This window comes from Meriones unguiculatus, chromosome 18 (genome assembly GCF_030254825.1).
Source record: "Meriones unguiculatus strain TT.TT164.6M chromosome 18, Bangor_MerUng_6.1, whole genome shotgun sequence".
In the NCBI taxonomy this organism is placed as follows: Eukaryota; Metazoa; Chordata; class Mammalia; order Rodentia; family Muridae; genus Meriones; species Meriones unguiculatus.
This window is the reverse complement of record NC_083365.1, coordinates 8,350,337-8,374,788: the sequence shown is the minus strand read 5'-3', so window position 1 is coordinate 8,374,788 and position 24,452 is coordinate 8,350,337.

Below are 24,452 nucleotides of genomic sequence, written 5' to 3'. Positions count from 1 at the left end.
TACATGGAAGCAAGCCAGATCCTCAGCCTTAGCCAAATGTGGAATTGTTCATGACAGAGAGCACTCACCATCGGGAAGGTGGAAGGCGGAATCCAGCTCCATCTTTAAGGCATAGAATTCCGCAGCTCTCTACAGTTCCCCCTTTTTGTTTTAGATGCATCAGGCAAGAGTAGAGGTCTGATCTCTCATATTAGAAATAAATTGGGACTTTGTACCGATGTTCATTTAGGAGTCATCCACCCAAAGAGCATCATATAACATGAGAATTTTTCCTGTGCTGCAAATCTGTCTAAACAATTGTCGAGCTATATTTTAGGTAATTGGACTGGAGAATTCGATACTATGATGGAGCAGCTGAGAGTGGCCATTGTCACAGTAAATTCTACCAGAGTGGACGCAGGACTAGCCACAGGATTATCAACATGGATTGCTGCAGCCAGTCATGGTACTTCTGAGGGAAGATTGGCTCCTAAGAAGTGGTCATTCTGGTGTCCAGCCTTGGAATGATCATATCCGAAATCTCACTCCTGAGCCCATGATCACTTTACTCAAGGCCCCTGACTTCACAGGAGCGATTGTGCGATGAGTCTGACAAAACTCCATGGTACAGGAAATAACCACCATCCACAGCACATCACACCAAATGCCGTAATCCCCGGACTCAGCATTCTGAAATACCAGAATCCCCAAACTCTAAAATCCTACAGATGTAAACCCTGAACACTCACGACCCCAAAAGACTAAAATCACAGGAGTTAAAATCCTAACAAACACTAATAAAGTTCATATTTTAAAAAGCTACAGCTGGGTCAGTGAGATGGCTCAGTGGGTGAAAGCACTTGCCAAGCAAGCCTGACAATCCGAGTTCAGTCCCTGGAGCCCACAAAGTGCCCAAGGTGGTGGCTCTCATCTGAAATTTCAGCACTCATCCAGTGAGATGGGAGGCAGAGACACAATCCTCAGAGGCCTGCAGGTCAGCTAGCCTAGTGTGTGCAACGGCAACAAAACAAAACAAAACAACAAAAAACAAGCAACCAAAAAGTCTCAAACAAATGCGAAGGAGATGACTGACTCCTGAGTTTATACTCTGAGCTTTATGTGCACCCTGTGTCACATACACAAATACACACAGACACAGGCACACTCATCATGAACACACACACAAACACACAAAACACACAAAACACACATTTTTAAAACAAGAATGAATTATATAAAACGGGTAAAAAGTCATACCTGTAGGGTAACACAGAAATTGTGAAATCTTACCTAATTTGTATTCCTCCAGCTGAGGAATGACTTTTCAGAAACTATTAATGAATGCATGTGGCAGTTTTTTTTAAAGGGGCCAGTAAAGTTATTGAATAGTTAAAAATATTTATGTCCACAGTAGGATAACAAAGGATACGTAAGAGCATTGCTTTTCAATCCCCAGTACTGTTTCTGCCAAATCTATGGACTTTATCTGAGTGAGTGTGTAGATTTCCATCCCCCTGGAGCAGGATGGAAACAGCACAGAGGTGGCAATAGTTCCGAGGGGTACTCATGTCTGTCCATATAAATCACGTGTTTTAAGAGGAGCAAGCACCACTGTGTGCAGGATTAATGCTAGCCTGTTCTTTAAGAGGTGATGTCTCTTGGAATTATGCCCTTTGGAATTATGTCCTAATATGCACAGAACAGGGTATCAGATCCACTTGCTTCCTAAATGCCTCCTTTGCTGAGGTCACCCTTTGGTAAACTTTCCTTTGGAACATAGCTCCGTTTACATTGTGTGACCACTCAAAGAAATCCGTTGATTTGAGGAAAATAAGATCGATCAGACCAATTTCTCTGTCACTGGTTTTCAAATGTTCCTTTCATTCTTTGATCATGTTCCTAGGCAATAGGTCACACCCAACCTTACTGAGATACAGGTACACACCTGACAGTTTTTTCCTCCCAATCAAGGTAAAGAGTCTGTTGGTCTGCCCACTGAGGAGAATTCGTTGATCTACTGTATCCTTCAGCTATGTGTCTAAAAATTATTGTACTGAACTGACTCCATCTGGGTGTGCACTGGTCTCATACAGACTACCTGAAGATCAAGCCTGCGTGCTATAGTGTAAATGTTTTTGTGTTAAAACAAGGTATGCAACCATGCTAAGGAATGGGGCTTCTAGGGGAGAATTTGGTAGTGAATGCTATTCTGTCTTGAAAATTAGTGCTGTCATCAAGAGGCTGGCTAGTGGCTAGCTAGTTCCCCTCTTGCCCCTCCACTGCCAACATATCTTGCTTCTATGTGTCTGCCCCTCAAAAAGAAAAGAATGAAAAAGTGGGTAGGTAGGGAGAGAGAGAGAGAGAAAGGAGAGAGAGAGGTATTATAGACAGGGATATAGTTAAGATAGGGGCTGGATAATCCAATAATGACCTTTAAAGGGTGAGGCAAAGCAGGAGATCCTTACTTGGATATCCACTTGCACAGTACATGTATCCTGTGGCAGTGGAGTATATAGACATTACAGAAGACTAGAAAGGGGCTTCCATCCTTGCAGCTATGGTGAACCCTTTGTTGGTGTTGAGTAAGTCTTTTTTTTTAGGTGCATCTGGTTGGGGCAGGAGTGTTCATATCTCTGTAAAGAATTCCTCACTTAGGTTATGTATTGAAGGCCAATAAATTCATTGGTTCCCCAGAAGAACTTTGTTGGAATTGTACCTCCATTTGTTGTTGGGTCCTTGGGAGGAGGGATAAGATGTTGCTTTTCTTCTCTCCCATTAAAGGGTTTTAGCAACTCTTAGAGTAGTTAGCAAGGTTCGGGATAATTGAGTATGCCTTTGGGAAGAGCAATGGCAATGAGACAGGCAGATGAACTGTTGTGTGTATCGGGGCAGCTGGTTGCAGAGGAACTTTTGAAGTGGTGGTTTATCCTTGTGTGGCTGTGGGGTTTGACAGCCAGTGTATGGGTGGTGCAGAGACTAGTGCAGAGACTATAAGTAAGGTGCAGTGATGAGGTAGTAGCTGTCAGTGGGGGAATTCCTAGGATGACATGCTTCTTTCTGCTTGGTGGGTAGAGCCTGCCCTGGGAGCATGGAGATATTTGGAGAATGGCTGGTGATCTACAGCAGTCCTTACAATCCCTGGAGTAGCACATCAAGGACAGAGGCCCCAGTGGGCAGCTGCAGAGACTGCTCTAGTCTGGGCCCTCTCCTGTTTCCATCTAGCTTAAAAAAAAAAAAACAACAACAGGCAATTTATCCTATATTATATGTCTAGTATCTACTTATTAGTGAGTATATACAGTGTGTGTCTTTCTGCTTCTGGGATACCTTGCTCAGGATGATCTTTTTTTAGTTCCCACCATTTGCCTGCAAATTTCATGATCTCCTTGTTTTTAATTGCTGAGTAGTATTTGAAAATCTGTTCACCTAAAGAAGCTGAGCAAGAAGGAGGACCCTGGGTAATATTCTCAATCCTCACTCAGAAAGGCAAATGGGATGGACTTTGGAAGAGGCAGAAAACAGGAAACAGGACAGGAGCCTACCACAGAAGGCCTCTGAAAGACGCTACCCAGCAGTGTATCAAAGAAGATGCTGATACTCATAACCAAACTTTGGGCAGAGTGTAGGAAATATTAAGAAAGACGGGGGAGATAGGAAGACTTGGAGGGGACAGGAGCTCCACAAGGAGAGCAACAGAACCAAAAAAGTCAGGGGTCTTTTCTGAGACTGATACTACAACCAAGGACCATTCATGGAAAGGACCTATACCCCCTGCTCAGATGTAGCCCATGGCAGCTCAGTATCCAAGTGGGTACCCTAGGAAGGGGAACAAGGACTGTCTCTGACATAAACTCAGTGGCTGGCTCTTTGCTCACCCTCCCCCTGAGGGGTGGCACCAGCCTTGCTAGGCCACAGAGGAAGACAGTGCAGCCAGTCCTGATGAGACCTGATAGGCTAGGGTCAGAGGGAAAGGGGAGGAGGACCTCCCCATCAGTGGACTTGTAGAGGGGCATGAGAAGAGATGAGGGAGGGAGGGTGGGGTTGGGAGGGAATAATGGAGGGGGCTAAAGCTGGGATACAAAGTGAACAAACTGTAATTAATATAAAAAATAGAAATTAAAAAAGCAGGCCAACACCTAATCAATCCACCTCTTTTTTTTTTTTTTCCATTTTACTCCGTAAATCCCAGGCCAAAACCAAAAATACTAGTTTCCCATCCCTTTCTTGAAGCAATTTCTCCCGTATACCTGCAGTCTTCCTCCAGGTCTTCCTCCAGGCTATCCCTGTCCTCAGATAGACCTTAGTGCCATTGCAGAGAACACTGAGTTATATAGCTGAGATCTCTTGAATATCAGGGACTGAAGGACAGGAGAGACAGGATACTAAGGGAACTAGGTAGGATGGAAGTGATGATTCCCTTTCACAGGGCCTGATAGGATGGTGCCCTGATAGGGATTTAGGGAAGAGGTAGATTTAGTGAAGCTGAGATGCCTGGAGCATCTGCAGCCTGTACCGAGCCCTTTGGTGGAGCTGGATCTTTACAAAGTAGGAAAGACTCTGGGGAGGCAAGAAACTTAGGCCAGCATGCAAAGAAAAGCTGTACAGTGCAAGAACAATCTGGAGGTGAGAGACAGAGAGAGAGGGAGAGAGAGAGGGAGCATGGGAGACATCTGTCTGGGTACTGGAAGGCAAATGTGGTGAGATTTGCCTCGAGTTTCCTCAAGGGGAAACAACTGCCAGAAAGCTAAGTTCTGTGCTAATGGACTTCTGGAAGACTTTAAAACCAGAGGACCAGCTCACAGAAGGCAGCCATGATTAAAAAAAAATACAGGTCCAGAAGATTAAGCCTATCAAAGGGGTAGGCAACAATCCCTCCAGACTAAACAGGGTATCCTTCTCTCTTGAAGAGCTACCTAGGGATGGAGATGATTTGCCCATCCAAGGCATCTCCCAGCAGTCAAGTGTGGTAGATGGAAAAGCCAGGGCTGCAATTACAGCCACAGGGCTTTCCTGGAACCCTTCTGATCCAGGGAACCAGCTTGAGCAATAGGTGCAAATAAAGAGAAAGGAGCTTGACCCTGGGCAGAGCTGAGCAGTGGGAGCAGCCCTAAGAAGCTTAAGAAGACTGTGGAAATGCAGGGAGGCTCCATGGAAGAGAGCCAGGATATGGAAGTGGAATGGCTCAGAAAGAATGACTGTGGACTGTGGAGAAAGACTAAGAACTCCTAGCGATAGTACTGTATCGAACTTGGATCTGTGGAAGAAACAATCAATAGCAATGAGTAGATTCCTCTCCTGCTCTGTTAGATATTGCTTACATTTGACTTTTAATCCCTTTAGTTGTACTTTTCTTTTTTAATATAATTTTTATTTATTACAATTTATTCACTGTTTCCGAGATGTAGCCCCACCCTTGTTCCCTTCCAATCCTGCCCTCCTCTCCTCCCATGCCCTTTCCCCAGTCCACTGATAGTGGTGGACTTCCATCCTTCCTTCCCTTCCATCTGACCCTAGCCTATCAGGTTTCATCAGGACTGTCTTTCATTGTCTTCCTCTGTGGCCTGGTCAGGTTGCTCCCCCCTCAGGGGGAGGTGATCAAAGAGCCAGCCACTGAGTTCATGTCAGATGGACTATTCCTCTTATTAGGGAGCCCACTTGGACACTACCATGAGCTACCATGGGCTACATCTATGGAGAGGTTCTAGACTCTCTCTATGAATGGTCCTTGGTTGGAGTATCAGTCTCAGAAAATGGCCATCAGATTCAATGCAATTCCCAAAACAATTAAGCTACCAAAACAAGTTATGAAAACAATTCCTTACAGACCTTGAAAGAAAAATTCTCAACAAGAAACCCAGGATCACTAAAACAATGCTCTACAATAAAAGATCTTCTGGAGGTATCTCCATCCCGGATCTCAAGCTGTTCTATAGAGCAACAGTAATAGAAACTGCATGGTATTGGCATAGAAACAGGCTGGTGGATCAATGGAACTGAATAAAGACGCAGAAATAAACCCACACACTTATGGACACCTGATCTTTGACAAAGATGCCGAGACCATACAATGGAAAAAGGAAAGCATCTTGAACAAATGGTGCCGGTCTAACTGGATGTCTATATGTAGAAAAATGCTAATAGGTCCATATTTATCACCTTGCACAAAACTAAAGTCCAGTGGATCAAGTAAAACCAGACACATTAAACCTGTTAGAAGAAAAAGTGATTTTAGAAGTGTCTACCTCCTTTGTCACACTACCCTAGGCAGTTTCACATACACGGGCCATCTATTTCAGTCACAGTAAATACTCATTCAAGCCATAGCTACACTTGAACAAAGTATGCTCTTTACCTGAAAACTGTATCTCTAGTTTTCCAAACAATTGTCTCTTTAGATACTCACAACCCCTATATGTTCTTAGCTTCTAGCCCAGGGCATGTTATCATGTACATACAAAAAGCATTGCTTGAGGAAAAGCAAACCTAAGACAGAGATGTCAAATAGTGAATATGAACTTTTCCCTCGCAATCCTACAGTAGCTGTGTTAGACACAAGGAATGTATGAATGGAACTGGAATCAGAATGTTTTAACATAAGAGCGAGAAACATGCACCTGTCTGAATAGAACTCTGAAAACAAAACACACGGTTGTAGAAAGACTTCAGGTAGAATCATTGGGAATAGAGTAGAAGGCCTGGAAATTCAAACCCAAATTCATCATCACCTGCATGTTCAGTCTACCCCATATTTACTTGGGTTTAGTTTTTAAAGTCATAAAGGTTTGCCAGCTTTTCTGCTCACTTTCAGTCGACATTCCACATTGACCATACTGTCAATGCCCTGCTGACTTATAAGTAAGAGGTCAAATTATCTTGGGTAAACTAAAAGAAAGCACTATTATGATGAAGGAAGGTTAATACTGAATATTTAGTCATAAATGAAGATTACTGTACTTTCTGAAAAATACTGAAGTGTGACTAATTAATTATATATTTGCATATCTATAGTTGCATTGCCTTGGGTAGGATATTTGTTCTATATTTCATGAAGAGTTCTGTTGAATTGTGCATTTCATTTTGTGGCATATCCACTTTCCAATTGAACATCACATGTAATGGTAAACAAACCATACACCAACATTATTATGTTCTTCTAGGACATTACAAAAATAGATCTTTTATCCAGCAGTTTTGCCAACATGTCAGTTTCCTCTTCTGGTTTGGATTTACTAACATTTCAAGTAGAGAAGCTGCTTTTCTGAGATCAACCTAACATCAGATTTTCAGAGACAACTATAAATAGCAGTACATTTGCTTTTATTGTTATGACCAATGAAAAAGTCTGCTGTTATAGGACTACCTAGATCATAGATTCTAACATAAAAAGACATCTGGAAGCCAATGAGGGCACACTGAAGAAGAGCAATAAACTACGCCTAATCAAGAGCAATGTGAGTCCCCAGAAGCAAAACTACACAGAAATAGGCACCTCCATGGAAGCACATATGGGAATCAGGAATCAAGGCAGGAGGTGCCCCTGATGAAAAGGATGTGGGAGTCCTCAGTTCTCTAACAACTGTGAGAAGATGTCATCAAGATGGTTTTATAGTAAGGAGAACCATTCCCAATTTCCCCCTGAAGCCACAAAGGACGGTCATTTGGCTTGAATTTCAAAGCCTACACAATTCTCTAGAATTCCAGGGAGGGACTTTGTTAAACAAGGACCAAGGGACTAAGGATGACTTTGTAATATCAGCAGCAAATGTTGGAAGCTACTTTACTCCATCACATAAGGATCATGAAACTGTTAAGGATATGCCTGTTTAAATGCATTTCTAGTGTCTTGTAAGATTTTCCACATGACATCAATTAGTTAACTGGTATAGCAAACCTAATAGCTTTCCAGGAAAAAGAGCTTTCTTCCACTACAGTATCATAAGAGAAACAACTTCTTAAAATATGTCTTTCTTTCTTTCTTTCTTTCTTTCTTTCTTTCTTTCTTTCTTTGCTTTTGGTGTCATATAAAACATTTTCAGGATAAAGGTAACATGAAGGGGGAAATGGGTTGAAATCAAAGTGGGCTTTAACTGAGGAAGGAATAAGGAGGTCAACACAGAAGGAGAGGGGGTAAAACAACCATAACAAAGTTTGAAAGATCCTTAAAGAAATCTTATTTTATAATTAGCTAAAATTGCATTAAACATGTTTAACTTAAATGATGTTATGCCACAGGGGTTTGCAAGAGTCATACATTAGCAAAGTTTCCAAACACCAGGATGAGGACTCTCCTTTTGAGTTGTTGTGTAGCCAAGTCCAAGAGAAACCTAAAGCAAGATAAATTCTTGTTGTTGCCCCTGGTTACGTTCCAGAGACTGAGGATAAGTTTCTCTTGTTGAAGACATCACACACTTCAGACTGGATTCAGATCATCTGACTTAAACTCTTCTCCCTGAGCTCTAGCATTCATAACGTTAGAAGGTGCTATGTAAGCTTCTAAGGGACAGAAGCAACCAATTGGCAGACCCAGCCTATGAACCACAACAATGACCGGCATGGCAAGATAGCCTTAAAGGCATGATGGCGTCACTGAATTTGGCCTGTAACCAACATCTGGCTAATTGGACTTAAGGCCTGTTTAACAGGAGGAAGATCAAGTTTGGTGCTGTAAACCTAACCATCTAACCAGTGGTTAGTCATGGACCTTAGAGGATAGCCTACTATTGCCACTTTCCGAGACCAATGTAATCCCTAACAACTATCTAAAACTTATCCTTCTACTCACAGCTACATATATCACTTCCACCACACAGAAAAGTTTCTTTTTTCAATAGTAGGAGACTGTTATAGAAAACTTCAACCAGTAAAGATACAGAAATCAAATGATTCTGAGGTACAATATCTATCTATCTATAACACAATTCCTGTACCTAAGGACCGGACAGCATTTTGAAAGAGAGGACAAGATGCTAGTAAGTACTAGAATGTGCATAAATCTGTTCTGTGATTGTGGTTTTTTGGAAATAACAGAGAAGGTACTCGTGTGAAACCTCAATAATAACATCTGTCTAAAACAAATTCTAAATAGTGACATCACCAACAGAGATGCTAACATTTGAAGGGGAAATATCACGGGGCCTGAACCCTCGAAAAAGAACAATAGGCAACTGACTACTGCGAATGAAGGAAAATCAGCAGTCTTTCCCAGGGATGAGACGCTGATTGGTTATCCACTACTACCTAGTCAACCTTAAATCATATGCATACAAGCAGCACTAACTGATCCAGTGACTGTATGTATTTATTTATTTATGTATTATAACAATATATGTGGTATATGTAACTATAATAAAGAAAATGAGGCTATGAACTTGAATGGGAGTTGATAGGGATGGACAGAAGGAACTGGAGAGAAAGGATGTATGAGGGATTACAGGGAGGAAAGGAAGGGGAAATTATTAATTATACTTTAATTAATTTTTAAATGCCCCAAATAATAATGTCCAGCCTATAGTATTTCCCTTGTGGACTTTTTAAAGTGCTTTAATAGTTTTAGAAGTTTGATTTAAGTTTCTACAAACCCAAGTACACAAAAATCTATTTACTTGCAAAAAAATCAATACAGAAGACAAAGATATAAATAACACCACATCCCATTTAGAACTGCTGTTACTTAAAAAAATGTATCACATGAAGGTATGAGACATAAATGGATACAGCCATTACATGTAAAATAGAAAGACAAAAAAGGTTTCCCCAATACTGCAAATGAAAGAACCACAAGATGTAACAATTCTATAAGTGAACATTTATTCCCAAAGGGACATCAGTACATTGCTGCATGCTCCCCATGCTTACTGCATCAATCATGGCGCTAACCAAAATATGAATCAGTCTCGAATAACTTCAATGTATTAATGGATGAAAAAGGCATCATATACACAACGGAATACTTTGTAACCATTCCAGCGTAGGAGATGGTGAGTAGGAGATGTGGTGGTTATGCCCAGCTCCCTAATGTAGTCATTGCCCCATTGTATACATATGGGGCTTTTACTATGTGTTAGTTAGCAATAAAAATGCATGTCACAACATCTATTTCTTCATCCAGTTCTCCAATCCAGAGAGGCCCTTTGGAAATTTATGTATAGGTTTTTAATACTGATTGCTGAGCAACTAGCACGGACACTAATAGAGTCAATGCTATTAAGAAAAAAGTTAATTTCATAATACTGTAAGATATACTATGTAGAGAAGTATTCCTTCTCTGAGCAAGCAGTTTAAATTATTTTTCACTAACACCAAAAATAATACATTTTAGATTTAAGAAAAAAGCATAAAGAAGGGGAGATCCAAAATGGCGGTGCCAATCACACACTGTGTCTGAACATCAGGGTAAGCAGTGACTGCACAGTGACGAAAAGACCAAACTGTGGGCCCCCAAACATTGGTGACTGTGTTACCCAGATGAGAGGAGACCCCCATGGTGAGAGACACAATCAGGTCCTACCTCAGGTCATCCAGCTAACCCTTGGAAATGTTCCTGCACGTGCTTGGTCTCCAGTGTCGAGCCACAGGACTGTACACTGTGCTCACCATCCTTGACTGAACTGTGGGCCACAAAACATCAGAGGCTCGGTCTCCCAGTGGAGAAGACACCCCACAGAAATAATCGGGTATGACCTCAGGGCACTCAGCTAAACACTAGAAAAGTTTCTGGGTTCCCACAGGTTCGGGTCTGCAGCATCTAGTCACAATCCCATGTTCTGTGCTGAACAGCAAGTGAATACCTTCTAGACACTGGGGCACAGAGCCCCAACATCAGGCCTTCAGACGCCTGGGAGCCAAGGGAACAGCCACAGAGGGATCCAACGCTCAATCCATCTCCCTCAGGAGACCAACCAAACCTCTGGGCTTGCTAGTTCTTCAGAGGGCTGCGCCCAAGAAACACAGTCTGAGCACAATGTCTGGGCAGCTGCAGCTCATTAACTTCAAAGCAAGAAAGCCAGGGGCAGGGCATCTGACTCTGGGACTTCCCCTGCAAGAGGAGAGCCCCTGGGCTCCTGAGGAGTCCAGTCAGCCCAAGGGATCATACACCAGAGGAGAGTCTCTACAATGCCCTGAGAAGGACCCACAAGTCTGAGACCATACCCGCCATTATAAGGAGAGCTGCTGTGGGAACTTCCAGCTTCCTGCCCAGGGGATTTCCCATCCCCACCCCCAGGACTCCAGCTGGCAACAGAAGCTACCTGCCAATGCCTGAGACAACCAGATGGGTAAATGCCAGCGTGAAAACAAAATTACCAAAAGCGAAAGTATTATGGCATCTCCAGAACCCAGTTATTATGGCAAGCAGCCATGGTTACCCACACACAAGTGAAACTCAAAAAAAAAAAAAAAAAAGACCTTAAATCTATGTTTATAAAGATGATAATGGAGGAAATGAATAAAATCCATAAAGAAATAAAGGAAGATACAGTCAAAGAGATTGTGAACTTTAGAGAGGAAATAATTAAATCACTGAAAGAAATGGAGGAAAGTTCAAACAAACAGGTGAAGGAATTAAATGAAAGGCAGGAAAACACAAACAGGCAAAGGAAATTAACAGAAATGCTCAAGAACTGATGATGGAAATGGAAACATTAAAGAAAAGGCACAATAAAGATCACACAGAGAGGGAGAACTTAGGGAGGAAATCAGAAACTACAGATGTAAGCATCTCCAACACAATACAAGACATACAATACAAGAAAGAGTCTCACATGTAGAAGATACAGTGGAAGAAATTGATGCATCTGTCAAAGAAAGTGTTAAATCTAAAAAATTCCAGACACAAAACAGCCAAGAAATCAAGGACAACATGAAAAGACTAAATCTAGTAATAATAGAAATAGAGGAAAAAGAAGATTCCTATTTCCAAGCACCAGAAAATATTTTCAACAAAATCACAGAAGAAAAAATTCACAATTTAAAAACAAGAGATGCCTATAAACATACAAGAGGCCTACAAAACACCTAATGGATTAGATTAGAAAAGAGAAGAAAATCCTCCCACCACATAATAATCAAAACATTAAATGTACAGAACAAAGAAAAAAACACTAAAAGCTGCAAGGGGAAAAGGCCAGTAATATATAATGACAAACCCATAAGATTAATACCTGACTTCTCATCAAAGACCATGAAAGCCAGAAGGGCCTGGATGGAGATCATGCAGTCAGACCCTAAGAGAACACAGATGTCAGCTCAAACTACTATACCCAGCAGAACTCTCAATCATCATAGAGGGAGAAAACAAGATATTCCAGGACAAAACTGAATTTAAACAGTATCTACCCACAAATCCAGTCCTACAGTAGATATTAGAAGAAAAAATACAATCCAAGATGGTTAATTATGCCCAGGAAATCAATAACTTCACTACACCATAATTTAAAGTAGACAAGCACACAAACACAGTACCACAGCTAACATCAAAAACTAACAGCCACTACTCATGGGCTCATGAGTGCACACATCAACGGACTCAGCAAAAAGATACAGGCTAGCTTCTGTAATGCAAAGGACACTGTCATCAGAACAAAATAGATCAAAAACTCAACTGACAACACATGCTGGAGAGGTTGTGGAGAAAGGGGAACCCTCCTCCACTGCTGGCGGGAATGTAAACTTGTGCAGCTGCTTTAGAAATCTGGCGTTTTCTCAGACAATTAGGAATAGCGCTTCCTCAAGATCCAGGCACACTACTCCTAGGCATGTATCCAAAATGTGCTCAAGTACACAACAAGGACATTTGGTCAACCATGTTTGTAGCAGCTTTATTCATAATAGCTAGAACCTGGAAACAACCCAGATGTCCCTCAGTTGAGGAATGGATACAGACACTGTGGCACATCTACACAATGGAATACTACTCAGCAATTAAAAACAAGGTAATTATGAAATTTGCAGGAAAATGGTGGGATCTAGTAAAGATCATCCTGAGTGAGGAATCCCAGAAGCAGAAAGACACACATGGTATATGCTCACTTATAAGTGGATACCAGACCTATAAGATAGGATAAACATACTAAAATCTGTACACCTAAAGAAGGTAAACAAGAAGGAGGTTCTGGGGTAAGATGATCAATCCTAACTTAGAAAGACAAATGGGATGGACATTGGAAGTAGGAGAAAACATGAAACAGGACATGAGCCTACCACAGAAGGTCTCTCAAAGACTCTACTTAGCAGTGTATAAAAGCAGATGCTGAGACTCATAACCAAACCTTGGGCAGAGTGCAGGAAATCATATGAAAGAAAGGGGAGTTAGTAAGAACTGGAGAAGATAGGAGCTCCACAAGGAGCAAATATATCTGGCCACAGGGGTCTTTTCTGAGAATGATACTCCAACCAAGGACCATGTAGGGGTATAACTTAGAACCCCTGCTCAGACATAGCTTGGGCAGCTCAGCAACCAAGTGGGTTCCCTCGTAAGGGGAACAGGAACTGTTTCTGACATGAACTCAGTGGCTGGGCTCTTTGAACTCCCCCCCTCCCAAGGGAGGAGCAGCCTTGCCAGGACACAGAGAAGGACATTGCAGCCAGTCCTGATGAGACCTGATAAACTTTGATGGAAAGGGAGGTGTACCTCCCCTATTTGTGGACTTGGAGAGGGGCATGGGAGGAGATGAGGGAGGGAAGGGGGGATTGGGATGGAATGAGGGAGGGGGTTACAGCTGGGATGCAAAGTGAATAAAATGTAATTAATGTAAAAAATTTAAATTTCAAAAAGACACAGCATGGAAGTGTAAACAAGACACAACATTTTGCTGCATACTAGAAACACACCTCAGCAACAAATATAGACATTACCTGAGTGTAAAGTGCTGGAAGATGGTTTTCTAAGCAAACAGACACAAGAAGCAATCAAGAATAGCTATTCAAATATCTAATAAATAGAATTTCAACCAAAATTAATCAAAGGAGATGAGGAAAGACACTTCATAATAATTAAAGGAAAATTCCACCAAAACGACATCTCAATTCTGAACATCTATGCTCCAAATACAAGGGCACCCACATTGGTAAAAGAAATATTAATAAAGCTTAAAACACACGTAGATTCCTACACTTTAAGAGTGGGAGACTTCAACACCTAACTCTCACCAAAGAAGGAGACATGTCAATGAGACAGAAAGCAAACAAAGGAACAATGACACTAACAGATGTCATGAATCAAATGGACCTAACAGACATCTGTAGGACTTTTCACCCCAAAACAAAAGAATATAACTTCTTCTTAGCACCCCAGTGAACCTTCTTCAAAACTGACCACATTTTGAAGGCACAAACCAAACCTCAACAGATAGAAGAAAACTGAAATACTCTCTTGTATCCTATCCGACCACCATGGACTAAAGCTGGACCTCAACAACAACAGAAATAGCAAAAGGCCTACATTCAGATGGAAACTGAACAACTCTCTGCTCAATGACAGCTAGGTCAGAGAAGAAAGAAGAAAATTAAAGCCTTCTTAAAATTCAATGAAAATGAAGGCATAACATACCCAAACTTATGGGATACAATGAAAATAGTCCTAAGTGCTAGTTCATAGCATTATGTGCCTTCATAAAGAAATCTGAGACATCTCATACAAACAACTTAAAGGCACACCTGAAAGCACCCCCCCAAAAAAAAGAAGCAGACACAACCAAGAGTGGTAGACAGCTGGAAATAATCAAACTCAGAGCTGAAATCAATGAATCAGAAACAAGGAAAACAATTCAAATAATCAATAAAACAATAGCTGGTTCTTTGAGAAAATTAACAAGAAAGACCAAATTTTAACCAAACTAAGAGGCAGAGAGATACTATCCAAATAAACAAAATCAGAAAAGAAAAGCAGGACATAACAACAGACATTGAGGAAATCCAAAGGATCATTAGGTCTTACTTCAGAAATCTATATGCCACACAGTTTGAATATCTACATGAAATGAACAGTTTTCTTGATCTATTCCACTTACAAAAGCTGAATCAAGATCAGGTAAATAAATTAAATAGTCCTATATCCCCTAAGGAAATAGAAGCAGTCATCAAACATCTCCCAGCGAAAGAAAACAAAACCAACAGCCAGATGGTTTTAGCACAAATTATACCAGACCTTCAAAGAAAAGCTAATATCAATACTCTTCAAACTATTCCACAAAATAGAAACATGACCATTACCAAACTCATTCAATGAGGCCACAGTCACCTTGATACCTAAATTTCGTAAGACCCAATAAAGAAAGAATTTAAGACCAATTTTCCTTATGAACATTGACACAAAAATACTCAATAAAATACTTGCAAACCAAATTGAAGAACACATCAAAGTTATCATCCACTATGACCAAGTAGGCTTCATCCCAGGCATGCAGGGGTGGCTCAATATATGGGAAACCTATCAATGCAATCCACCATATAAACAAACTGAAAGGAAAAACAAAAAACATGATCACCTCCTTAGATGCTGAAAAAACATTTTATAAAGTCCAACACCCATTCATTTTTAAATTCTCTGAGAGATCAGGGATACAAGGCACATATCTAAACATAGTAAAGGCAATATACAGCAAACCTATAGCCAACATCAAACTAAATGCAGAGAATCTTAAATCAATTCTACTAAAATCAGGGACAAGGCAAGACTGCCCACTCTCTCTGTATCTCAACATAGTCCCTGAAGGCCTACCTAGAGCAATAAGACAACTAAAAGTGGTACAAATCAGAAAGGAATAAGTCAAAGTACCATTGTTCACCAGTGATATAGTAGTATACATGAATGGCCCCCCCAAAACCCTACCAGGGAACTCCTACATCTGATAAACACCTTCAGCAAAGTAGCTAGATACAAAGTCAACTCAAAAAAACAGTAGTCCTCCTGTATAAAAAAACCAAAAAGGCTGAGAAAGAAATTAGGGATACAACATCCTTCAAAATAGCCACAAATAACATAAAATGTCTTGGAGTAACTCTAAATAAGCAAGTGAAAAACCTGTATGAAAACAAAACAAAACAAAACAAAACTTCAAGTCCTTGAAAAAAGAAATTGAAGAAGATATAAGAAGATGGAAAATTCTCCCATGCTCATAGATCAGTGGAATTAACGTAGTAAAAATGGTCATCCTACCAAAAGCAATCTACAGATTCAATGCAATTCCCATGAAAATACCAACTCAATTTTTATAGAACTTGAAATAACAATTCTTAACTTCATATAGAAAAAAATATCCCAAAATAGCTAAAACAATCCTATACAATAAAAGATCTTCTGGAGATATCTCCATCCCTGATCTCAAGCTACACTATAGAGCAACAGTAATAAAAAGTACACGGTACTAGTATAGAAACAGGCAGGTGGATCAATAGAATTGAATCAAGGATCCAGAAAAAAACCTACATAACTACAGACAATTGATTTTTAACAAAGGACCCAAAACCATACAATGGAAAAGAGATAACATCTTCAACAAATGTTGCTGGTCTAACTGGCTGTCTACATGTAGAAAAAAGCAAATACATCCATATTGATCACTCTATGCAAAGTAAAGTCCAAGTGTATCAAAAACCTCAACATAAAACCAGACACACTAAATCTGTTAAAAAAAAATGGGGAAGTGCCTTGAATGATTTGGCACTGGAGACCACTTCCTGAACAGAACATCAACAGCTCAGGCTCTAATATAAACAATCAATAAATGGGACCTCATGAAACTGAAAAGCTTCTGCAAAGCAAAGGACATGCTCAACAGAACAAAAGGACAGCCTGCAGACTAGAAAAATATCTATACCATCCCCACATCTGACTGAGGGCTTATATACAGAATATAAAGAACTCAAGAAATTAAACACCAACAAACCAAATAAACAGTTAAAAAATGGGGTACAGATCTAAATAAAGAATTCTCAACAGAAGAGTATCAAATGGTGGAAATACTTAAACTAATGTTCAATGTCCTTAGTTATCAGGGAAATTCAAATCAAAACAACTCTGAGATTCCATCTTACACCTATCAGAATAGCTCAGATCAAAAACTCAAGTGACAACACATGTTGGAGAGGATGTGGAGAAAGGGAAACCCTCCTCCATCGCTGGTGGGAGTGCAAACTTGTACATCTACTTTGGAAATCAATCTGGTACTTTTTCAGAAAATTGGGAAGATCCAGCTATACACGTTTTGGACATATATCCAAAAGATGGTCCACCATTCAACCAGGACATTGGCTCAGCTATGTTCATAGCAGCTTTATTCATAATAGCCAGAATTTGGAAACAACTAGATGTCCCTCAACCAAAGAATGTATACAGAAATTGTGGCACATTACACAATGAAATACTTACTACTCAGCTATTAAAAACAAGGAAATAATGAAATTTGCAGGCAAACTGATGTTACTAGAAAAGATTATCCTGAGGGAAGTAACCCAGAATCAGAAAGACAAGCATGGTATATACTCCCTTATAAGTGGATATTATCCATATACTATAGGATAACCATACTACAATCTACAGAGCTAAAGAAAATTAACAACAACAAGGACCCTAGGGAGGATGCTTAATTATCATTCGGAATGGCAAACAATATAAACACCAGAAGTAGTGAAAGAAAGGGAACAGGACAGGAGCCTACCATAAATGTTCTCTGAAAGGCTCCAGCCAGCAGGGGATTGAAGCAGATGCAGAGACTCACAGCCAAACTTTGGGCAGAGCACAGGGACTTTTATGGAAGAAGGGGAAATAGAAGGACCCGGAAGGGCAGGAGCTCTACAAGGAGTCCAACAAAGCTCCAAATTCTGGGTCCGGGGCGGTGTCTACAGAGACTGATGCAGCAAACCAAAAAACATGCATGGAGAGGACCTAGACCCTCTGCTCAGATGTAGCACATAGGCAGTTCAGTCTCCTTTTGGGACCCAAGTAAGGGGAGCAGGAGCTGTCTCTGATGTGAACTTGTCTGCCTGTTTTGTGTTCAATTCCCTCTTGGGGTGAGGCCTTGCCAGGCCACAGAGGAAGACAATCCAGGCAGTCCTGATGAGACTTGATACTCTAGGAGCTAATGGCAATGGAGGAGGACTCCCCTTTTCAGTGGTTAGGGGGGGAGGGATGGGAGAAGAGGAAGCAAGGGTCCGACCAGAAGAAAATGCGGGAGGGGGCTTCAGTTAGAATATAAAATGAATACATCATAGAAAAAAATTTAAAAATTAAAAAAAAACATAAAGAATTCGTTTTCTAACACTCTGCTTTCATTATTTTAAAATACCTGCTCCATAGAAGCTTTTGAAAATTTCCAGTCTGTGCACTCAAAACAAACACAGTGCCTGAGTGGGCTTCCCGGTCCATACAATTAACGAACCTATTTGCCTCGTGTCGCTTTATAACTGACCTGTTGAATGTCACTGGAGAGTTAGGGTAGAAATGGTACATGCACACGAATGCAGACTGTGTGCGTAGTGGCAACTGATAGACAACTCTCGCTAGCCACATGGCACTCTCTTCTCTCATTTCTGTCGAACCACTTCGATATCAGTTTTGCCTTGAATCAAGGGACTGTTTCGACAGAGATGCCTACCTTTACTTCCCTTGCATTTTACTATGTGTCACTATGGCTTAGGTGGATTGTTGAACCCACAAGAGATTGATGGATGTAAATGGGTTCATTTTAACATTTCTGTCATCCTCTGCTTCACATACTTCTCATCTTAATTAATACATAGCATTACCCTTCATTCATATGCTGGTACATGAGTCCCCTGAAAAATGAGCTCTCTCTTAAGAGTCCTAAAATATGTAAACAAGTTTGATGATCCAATATAGGTTTCTATAGTTCTAAAGAAATGTTTCATCCTTAGCGGGCATGACAAGGAAGAAGAGACATGAATTTAGTTGGATGTGTTAAATCTTTTTGTACTGACATTTGTCTTTGTGAGTATTATAGAAACCTTACATCAGTAGGCAGGATTGGCATCAATTACTTCCATTATATTTCAGGTAAGAAATGCAGTTAGCAAGTGGTTAATTATCTTTGTTTACATAGCGTTTGCTTGGAAATCACAGTCATTGAAAATATTAGTGATAATATCTAAGCCTAATTAATGGCTGAAGACTACTCCATTATTATGACAATAAAAGTATAATTATAGTGATAAATTATTATTATTTTTTAAATATAATCAAGTCTTTAAAAATCCCTCAATTATAAGTATATGAAAATAACGATAATTCCTTCTTCACCAAAATTAGCAAAAATTATCTGGGAACTATGAGTAAATGAGACTAGAACACAATTGTTTAAAAATGCGTAGAAACAGATGCAGAGACCCACAGCCAAACAATAGGCTGAGGTTGGGGGTTTTGTGGAAGAGTGGGAGGAAGGATTGAGAGAGCCAAGGTGTCAAGGACAGCACAAGGAGACCTACAAAGTACACTAACCTGGGCCCATGGGGACTCACAAAGACTTAACCAACAACCAAGGAGCATGCAGAGACCTCATGACCTAGAATCTAGTGACCTAGAATCCCTACACATATTTAGCAGATGTGCAGCTTTGTCATCAGACCCTCCTAACAATGGGAGTAGAGACTGCCTCTGACTCTGTTGCTTGCCTTTGGATTCCTTTCCCCTAGCTGGGCTGCCAGGTCTGGTCTCAGTGGGAGGGGATGCACTTAGCCTTGCTAAGCCTTGAGGTGCCAGGGTGGGTTGGTAGCAAAGGGGGCTGTCCCTTTCCAGATAATAAAGAGATGGGGGAACTGGGAGAAGGGGGCATGAGGATTGGACTGGGGGGAGAGGAATGAGGGGGTTGAGATTAGACTGTAAAGTGATTAAATAAACAAACAAATAAATAAATAAAAACGTGTAGTTAACATTTTTAGTAGCTATAAGGAAATGAGTATTTCTTCTTAGACAAAAGATTATTTGATTTGTTTTACTACTTTGACATTTTTACCTTCCTCCTATTCTAAAAATTGTCTAAGGCAATGTGATTTTTGTAAAATGGCCTAGTGCTCTCATTTGACTGCCAATGCCTAATTCCAACCCAGTGTTCTAGCAAAACGTGTTAACCGTACCAGGATGTCTCATTTTATGTTTAAACGGTCACAGATTTAATAGTGGACTGTAAGAAAGGCTTGCATTTAACTACATCCTTAACTTTTCCAGCACTCATCCAAGCATGTAAAAACACTAGGAAATGCCAAATCCTTGAAATTCACAGCATCATGGAAAAGGCCTACTCTCGGCTGTGTATATATTAACAAATTATGTCCCATTAGGTCAGTGCAGAAATTAATTGTGGGATTCTGCTCAAATCCATGTTGTTTACTGGCCTTTTGTGGGCCACTCAATTAGACACCTCTCTGGGCTTTTGTGCTGAACTAAGCGCAGCTAATTGTTCCTTTTCTGCATGGAATGATTCATCTCCCAGATGTCACAAAGCTTTCAGCAGCTCTGCCCTACCAATGTCTTGGCATATAACAATAAAGCCATGTGGCAGAGGGAAGTGATTGGAGCGAATGGAGGAGGGCATTCTTCAGCCCGCCCTTTGGCACGATTCCTCTTTAGTGAGGATTTCTGATTCATTCTTTCGGCAGGTCGGCCCCTTCACTCTATCTGACTCCCCTTGAGGAATGACGGATGAATGCTTCCCTTTTTCCCCTTCCTCCAGGTGCAGCCTTATTCACACTTGAGACCAAGAGCACATACTAGAATAGTTTCTCCTTGCCCATTGCCTCAGTTCTGTGTTCTCTTTTCTTCAATGTTTTTCATTTGTTCAGCTCCTAAAGATGGATCCAGCCAAACTGAATGTACAAGGAACTCAATGACCGTCACTTACTCACTTGCAACCCTGGGGTGAAGTGTATACGTATATTCTTACAGAAAACCTAGTGGAGGAAGAGTCATTACATCTGAACGCAGTGCCTTAGACTGCTCAGCCATCCTGACAACTAGTCCTTACATCTAAAAATGTTTTCAATTAATTTGAATGTTTGACCTTGAATTTTGGCTTTGGTTTTGAATTTCTTCTCTTTCGCCCACAGTAAGTCGGGTCCTTCATCCATTCAAATGGTTGAATGGATATAATTAATGTTTGAGAACATAGAAATGTGTCCAAAGTTGCTCTCTGTGTGGTTCCAATCTCATTTAAAAGAACCAATAGTTCATTATTATCAAATTTATTTTTAGAATTGAACCCAGATGAGCAAACATCTTGTGACTTAAAATGGGATCAGACAGAACTCCTTTGAAAACAATGTTTTAAATGTATATGATGGTCTTGGAGAGATGGCTCAGTGATTAAGGACACTGGTTTTTCCTCTAGTAGATCTAGGTTTGGTTTCCAGCACTCACATGGCAACTCGCAAACTGTCTGTAACTCCAGTTTGTGAGGTTCTAGTGTCGTATTGTGGCTTCTGAGGGCATCAGATATGCAAGTGGTACACAGCAGTACATGCAGGTGAAACATTCATAAGACATCAAAATAAAATAATAATGCTTCAAAAATTAAGTGTATATGGATTCACATCTAGAAATAATATGGTCTCAACCCCAGTCAAATAGATTAGTTATCTAAATCAGACATTGAGACAGAGACATGAGTTTATTTATTTCCAAATAAACCAAGTGTTTATTTGGAAAGAGATCCACAAGCTTAGAGATGGAAGAGATCAGGAAAAGGACTAAATCCTCTCAGGAATTGTCAAGCAAGTGACAGTGAGAGTATCTGAAGCTTATTTCCAATGCTGAATTCCAAGCCTGAAACTCAAAAATCACACTCTGTGAGGAAAGCTACTAATATACACCAGCTAGTACCTCATGAACTCATGAGGTAATTAAATCAGCTCACCAAGACAGTGTCCACTGAGGAACAGGCTTCATGTAAATGCACTGAGATGCAGCTGTTGAGGGCCGTGTGGACACAGGACGGCAAGGCATGGTCTCTGTCTATCATGTGGACAGTCCCAAACCCAGGCTCACACAAATAGCTCTGACTAAACTGGTGAGAGACGTGACTGAGAAAGAGAACTGTAGGGAAGAGAGAAGGGGAATTGATAGGGTGGAAGAGGAGTGGGAGTAGTTTGAGGCAGGTGAGAGTAATAAGGGTACATTATATACAAGTATGAACTAATCAAAGAATACATTTAATTGAAGTTATTTTTAAAAAGGAAGTCAGGGTGAGTGTCCTCAGAATGAATTATTCACATGAATGAAATTGTCAAAGAATAAATATAATAAGATAAATAATAACGAACAAACATTCTGAAAAATTTCAGAAATGACCAGGGTATTTCAGGTGGTGTTGAAGAACCCCTACCCTGCTATGGCAGCCATGGGAACCTGACTTTGAAGGGCGGTCGTCCTTCACTCTTTATCTTCTTACGCTCACACCTAGCCGCCTTCCTTCTTTCCCACTTGGCAGGTGACCCACACGAATCGTCCTCCCAGGAAAGCCATTACTTTAAGTGGTTTTGTAATTTTGGTATATATTCATTTCCTGATATCATTTGAGAGTAATACACTAACCTAATTCCTCAACAATTCCTTGAATATTTTAGTATATTTTATGTGAACAAGACAGCAAGTTAACACCATAATGCTGCACTTGAAAAAAAATCAAGACATTAGTTGTGATTAGTTTTTCCTAATCTAATGTTGATATTCCACTCAAAATTTACAAATGGCTTCTATATCAAACCTTGTGGAAATTACTTCATGTTAGAATCATGTTACTTTGTAATTATCACAAGTTTTCAGTCTCCTTATTTAAGACTACACAATATCTTTGATCATTTTCAGGTCTTTAAACCTTCACACTCTGTTGTTGGGTACCCTTCAATTTGGTGCTGATTAAACCTAACCTATGCAACCTGCAGAAAGCAAGACCCACAGAGAGTGCTGTGTTCTCCTCTTGTTTCTTTGTTATGTCACATGGTCTGAATTTGTCTCATTGCTGCTGATGTCAACTTTGGTCATTTGTTTAACATGGAGTCTGTCATCTTTTTTCATTATAAAGTTCTCATTTCACTGTTTCACTTTCTAAAATTTCTTTTGTTTTTGAGATTATAATTTATAATTACATTTCTCTTTCCTTTTCTCTCTCCAACCCCTGATATCCTTTCTTGTTCTTTTTGAAGTTACAACCTCCTTTTAAAATAATTTTTGTTACATGTATATATGTTCATGCATACACATACATATAAGTTGCTCAGTCTATATAATGTTACTTGTATGTATATTTTCAGTGCTGACCATTTGCTACTAGAAGCAATTGCTCTGCTCTGCTCTTCCCTTTCAGGATCCCTTGGTGACCTGGATTTTTTCATGTAGTGTTGGGGTTTCACAGTCTTTTATCCCAAAACTTCATTCACTTTGGCCTATCTATCGCTGTGGTCCTTGTTCAGTTCATGTTTATGTAGTCAGTCATGTTGGTGAACCCTTACGTGTTTGGCATTTAGCAATTCTAGGGGACTCAGTCTCATTAGCAAACTGATTGTCTGGTTGTCATACAGGCTACTAAATGTAGACCTAATCCCTCATCAAGGAAACTTCCCTTTGTAACAAATGAAGACCATTACAGAAGAGACCATTACACAACCAATCAAAATGCAGAATTGTAAAGCCGAGGCACAATGGGTACATCTACAAACACTCTCAGACATAGGCTCAGAGAATATCGATTCACCTTTTTAATAAAGAAATATTTTTTAGTTACTCTGAACCATGTAAGTGTCTCACTAGCTATCAAAGTGTCAATTTATAATTGTTATATTTATGTACATTAGAGTATTCTCTTAGATTCTTACTGGAGTTACAGGTACATTCTCCATGCTATTGAATATATTCTGATGCCCAAGCTCAGGCCAGTAGGAACCTCTCCCACATCTCTTCTATTATTGACAAGCCTCCAATAGTCTTTGAATCTTTCAGTTTAAACAGAATTACTTAGAAGAAAAAGATATTCTACTAAAAGAAGGCAAACAAATATTTTTTCAATACATCCTTCCCATCCTGACTATGGAATGCTGAGGAGGAAATAATCAAATCCAGACAGGACTATCTTTACTGAGACATGATGCAAGCTCTCTAAATTAAACTGCCAACACTAAAGTTACTGTCATTGAAGATCTAGATCTAGTGAAACATTCAGCCTTTATAGAATCAATTAAATATGGTTATTCTTTGATTAGTTCAGTCAGTGACCCTAAACATTAGAGCAATAGCTATTTAAATATGATGGCTGATGAATCGTCACTGTTTTTTTATACAAAGAATTTTAGAATAAGAAATAGTTAAACAGAAAATCATTTGATACATAGATTAATCAAAGTAGCTAAATACTTAAGCTCATTTGCTAGGATGCAATTTCTCATTGTATTTAGACTAACATACACTATAATAAAACCTCAAATCACTCATGTGTGTTAATTATTTTCCTTGAAATCTTTGATTTGCATTTCCC